This window comes from Nannospalax galili, unplaced genomic scaffold (genome assembly GCF_000622305.1).
Source record: "Nannospalax galili isolate Female #2095 unplaced genomic scaffold, S.galili_v1.0 scaffold6172, whole genome shotgun sequence".
Classification (NCBI taxonomy): domain Eukaryota; kingdom Metazoa; phylum Chordata; class Mammalia; order Rodentia; family Spalacidae; genus Nannospalax; species Nannospalax galili.
The window spans coordinates 35706-41266 of NW_008331724.1; the positions used below are offsets into that span (position 1 = coordinate 35706).

The 5561-nt window shown below is 39.6% G+C and overlaps 1 protein-coding gene across 1 annotated transcript in view; it reads right to left on the minus strand.

Moving 5' to 3' along the window:
• LOC103728867 (PH and SEC7 domain-containing protein 3) overlaps positions 1-5561 on the minus strand; it is a 65335-nt gene that overhangs the window by 9066 nt on the left and 50708 nt on the right. The window lies entirely within an intron of this gene.

The window sequence follows — 5561 nt, forward strand, 5'->3', positions numbered from 1 at the left end:
GGGGGGAGATATCATTTCCCTAATTTTTAAAAACTAAATTATTTATTTATTTGAGACAGGGTGTCACTATATAGCCCCACCTGGCTTGGAACTCACTATGTCGACAAGGCTGGTCTCAAATGCACAGAGATCCTCCTGCCTCTGCCTCCCAGCTGCTGAGATTAAAGGCCTGCAATAGCATACCCTACTTTTATTTTCCAAAATTTAATTTTTGAGCAAAAGCTTAAATTTAACTACTGGCTAGTAATATTGACAGTTGTTTTCCTTAAAAGACAACTCCTCCACAAGCACACTTCTTCACGGTATAAGAGTAGGAAAAGAGGGCTGAAGAGATGGCTCGGCGGTTAACAGCACTGACTGCTCTTGCAGAGGACCCGGGTTCTATTCCCAGCACCCACATGGCAGCTATGAACCATCCTTAACTCCAGCTCCAGGGGAATGTGAAGCCCTCTTCTTACCTCCACGGCATTGCATGACACGGGTGCACTCACATGCAGGCAATACACTCGTACATATAAAATAAAAATAATGTTTTTTTTTATATAAAGCATAGGGGAAAGAGGCACAAGCTATTATCCAAGACTGCCTTCCGGATTCAACTATATGAAATTTGTTTCAGTGAACATGTCACCTCACATGTTCCCAGAGGAGACCATGGAAGAAGTTCAGAGTATAAAATGGAGGTAACCAAATCCCTGCTGGCTGTTTTCCCTCAATCAGTAGTAATACTTCATTTTCTAAAATCTTCAAGTCTACTAGCAAACCACTGTCAATAGCAAACAATCAGAAACTGGAGTATACACACCAGGACTCATGGTAACCCTCCTTAAACAATGTCATGTTCAATTTCCAACAGAAAACATCTACTAGTAACAACAAATTGCTTCATTATGATAAACTCTACAGGAAAATGTTTTCATCTTGAGCCTACCTATAAAGTTAAAACTGCCAACCATTTTGTTAGAAGCTTTATATTTAATGACTAACTTTAGCATATTTATATAAATAAACACAGAAATTCCATACAAAAGGAAACAGGTTTTTGTTACTAAATCAACAGGATATAAAATATATACTCTAAAATCTGCTAGTTACAACAAAGTAAGTTTATTTTCCTTTCTTTCCTGCCTCCCCCCCCACCCTGCCTCTGGTTTCCACATATTTACTTTTTCTATATAATGGTTACAATGTAGTAAAAAGCAAATGTAAAACAAAGAATTTTTTTTTACACCTACACTACTAATTTCTCAGGGCGTGTTCATGGCTTATATTTAATTGCTCAATGCAAACAATACAGTCTAATTACTGGACATATTGTAGTGAACTCATTTTATTCAAATACAACAAATACATATTTGAAAATGTGACTACATAAACTCCTGACTGTTTTCTCACAGCCCTCATTTCACACATTTGCCTCTTCCTTCTACTCCCCTACCCTGCCCCGCTGACTTCACCTCGCCTTCCTCACATCAATCAGAAGGGTGTCACTTAAAGACCTATGTACATCAGAGTTCTCTGGGTCTTCTTTTAAAACAATTAAAAACATTAAAAGGAGAAAACAAGGAACAAAGTGAGGGTAAACACCTTCTTTCCTTCCTAGATATTGTCATTCTGTTCTGTTCCACAGCTTGTGAAATTACTTGAATGAAACAGAAAATGTTCCTTTTAAATCAGAAATCCTTACATATGAAGGCAATACCAACTCACCAGAAATAACGTAGATACGACAAATTACCCATCGCAACTGCTACGGCATGCCTGGGCCATAGTTCTCAAAGCTCCTTCTCCTTCCTACTCTTCTAGCTCAGATTCTGTTCATCTACCAGTCTTCTAGGATCTGACTCTGTGAGGTCATGTTACTATGACCTCACATTCTCAATCCATGTTTACTGTAGGGGTTTCTGTAATACTTTTTCAGCCCCAATAGAAACAGGAGCCAGAACACAAGGGCCACTTTACATGAAGGGAATAAAACGCAATGCAGCCTTGTTCACACTTGATAGAGTACACTGGATGAGCCCTCTGGGGGAGATAACACCCCATTTTGTTTCCCTGAATACACAAGACATTGTCCCTGTAGTCTGTTGAGTATTAGATGATTTCAGTGGCTTAGATGTCAGCCTTCTCTATAATTTAGCTTTATTTCCCTGTTTTTCTTTAGTATGTCATAGAAGTAAATTTCTACCAGTCACATCAATGTCCCCCCTCCCCACCACCACTACTCTAGGACATGCTTCAGTAGGGCTTGTGTTTCCCACACGTACATGTAGCAATTATTTCACCAAAATGCTCCACAATCCATTGAGGAATCAAATCATAGAGTGTGCTCCTTCTCACAACCTTTTCATGCATTTGATGACCAGATTTAAAAATAAGACAGAGGGCCAGGCGTGGTGGCGCATGCCTTTAATCCCAGCACTTGGGAGGCAGAGGCAGGTGGATCTCTGTGAGTTCAAGACCAGCCTGGTCTACATAGTGAGTTCTAGGACAGCTGGAGCTACAGGGAGACCCTGTCTCAAAAAGACCGAAAAAAAAAAAAAAAAGACAAAGAATGAAACAGCCAGGTATCTGAATTTTACATAAACGCAAAATAGTGTTTTGCATACATGCAAATACCATATAATGCACAGAACACATTTATACTAAAAATATCTGAAATCAATTTTAATTGAACATTCAATATTTTATCTGGCAAACTTATTTCCAGAAATGTTTGCTCTAAACGTAAAGAGTAGCAGTAATGCTGTTCCTTATCAACTGTCACAGTCGGATTCCTTCAGGACTTGTTTTGATTTGCTTCTGTGATTTATTTTGTATTTCTGCTATTTTTCTATAGTTTTATCAAGACTTTCAGTTGCCTGTGATAAACTGATTCTTCTCTACTGCCCTCTAGGCACAAAATCTTTTCTGTGCTTTTTCATTCTTCCTGGCCTGCATACTGTCACTACAAATGTGATAATATGCCTACTTTATACAACTCCTAATGGAGATAAAAATTCTTATTCTACAGTATGATATTCAAGGTCCAACATAAGCAGGAGACGATTATTTCCCTTTTAGTTATCTTCTACCGTACCCCTCATGCTGGCGACACACATAAATACAGCCATGCCTTTTCTACATGTCGTACCATTGACCCTCTCTCCTCACTCACACAGCCCCCACACCAAGCTCTGCTTTCTACCCCATTCGATGCTTTGTTCTCAATAATGACACTTGTCACTGTCTTTCTAATTCACCAATAATAAAATGACATCAGCAGAGGGTAACAGATATAGAACCCCAAAGAGTGAGCAGCAATGCCTTCAGCTCTGGAGGGTCTGCCATGACCACTTTCACAATTTCAGGTTGAAGGAATAGACAAACACAGAGCCCTGGGACAGACCAGAAAGCCAATGCAAATGCAGTTTTCTTGGATGAAGTCAGTCAAGAAGAGTTTTAAGAGCATCATGAGATACATGCAAAGTCAAAAGCACAAATTGCATCTGAGAAAAGCAATCTTGTTGGCCATGATTATCTACTGCATTTGTTTCTAAGGCACACAGTTGATGGTACAGAATTTAATATTCACATCAATGTAAACAAGAACTCATTTAGAACTGCCATGTACCTCCAGTAGCACCATGCACCTCCAGGAGCACCGGTTACCTCCAGTTGGGGTAATGGGGCTGAGTATGAACAATGGACCTCCAGCACCCAAGTCTATATGCCAAACTGCTAATCATTTTGCTATTACTACCCATCGTCTGCTATGTCCAACTTTGCTGATTTGACAATTGTTTATCACATTCCTTATGATGCTCCAGGTAATGTTTCAGGTACCTGGAAGACTTCAGTAAAAACACACTATAAAATCAACAAGTAAATGATATACACTTGAAAGCAGTATTTGCTATAGTAATAAAGCAACCAAGAGGGGGCAGAAATCTCAATTCGGGGTTAAGGTGGGTGTATTTATGGATAAAGTGGACACAGGAAACATCCTTGAAAATGCAACATCTGCAAGACTTGTAGAAAGTCTGCCATGCCAGCACTAGAAAGAAAAAGCATTTCAGTAGAGAAAACAACCGAAGGCTTAGAGGCTGCAGCACACAGTATGTGTGGCAACAAGCCAGGCTTGTGTGCCTGGGCTAGAGTGAAAGGAGGTTTGGAAAGCAACAGGACTTAGGGTAGTGCTCCATTGGGCAATATTCCCAATTTTTTTTTCAGTTCATGAATCATTAACATATAACATTTTATTACACTCTAGGCCTAAAGAAATAATGGCTCTGTTATGTACAGATTAGCATACTAACATATTAAGTTGTTTGGACTTAATTTATAGCTATCTGAAAAGTTCTCTTAGGTTAAAGGAAAAACCGTCAATCTTAAAAAGCTATAATTACTTACTAATGGATGGATGGATGGATGTACCTGTTCATAACTATGTACGTTCTCAAAACTTTGGTCAAAGAGAACCCCATCAATCATTTTCTCAGTGTTTAACTTTTATCACAGCAACTGATGAAAATACAGCTTCATAAAGTTGTGTTGCCAAAAGGAACATAGCACAGTCTAATGTTGAAGCTGTGAGCTAAAGTTTTGTACCTGCTCAATGGCACTGATCAAGAGCAGATCACAGAGGACAGTACATACCATAGAGCTAAGTGTTCAGTGAGCTGCGGCACCTTGATTATAGAAAGTACAAGCTATGATGCTCACACATTGGAATCTCCTAACAACGCAGTCTCAGAATGCATCCCTTTAAGCAACGTATGACTATGCTTCAAACTAACAGTTACTATAGTTTTTGACAGACATTATATAGTCTACCCTGAAAGTTGTTTTCCTCTCAGTACAGATGACCTATAAAATTCTTACTAGTTCACAGAAAAGTCCCAGGGTATCTCCAAGAACCAGTTCATGGTTCAAAGTGTGAGATACCAAGGGGACCTTTGGGTTTTATTTGGAGTGCAGAGTTTGATATCGAAGGGCTCTGAAGAGAAATTGAAGGATTCAGGAGATGCTAGATTAGTAAAGTGCTTGCCTCACACAAGCACAACGACCTGAGTTTGATCTCTAGAACCTATGTATAAAAGCCAAGGGTGGTGCCAGTGCTAGAGAGGCAGAGTCAGGTGGATATCTAGGGTCACTGGGCAGCCTAATTAGCACCCTTCAGGCCACTGAGGGTCCCTGCCCCCAAAACCAAGGTGTTCACTGGCCTTCATGTGCATACACATACATATGTATGCACAGTTGTGTACACACACAGACACAGACACAAACACACACAAAAGACTGAGTATAAATTTAAATTTTAATTTATATATATATTAAGGTGATTCTTTTATTATTTTAAAACAACAGACTATAGGAGACCAAGTCAGGAGACCATCGGCACTCCAGGGAAGACTTTGCTGTAGTGGTTGATATGGACATAGTTCTAGGTGGAGCTAGGAGAGTGAGCTACTAACAAGTCTTGTTCTGTGGCACAAGAGTAGAAAAGAGGTTAATGTTTCAGACTGGTGCAACTTGATGGGCACAGCTGTCATCAGCCAAGATCTAAAAGACCAAAGTTG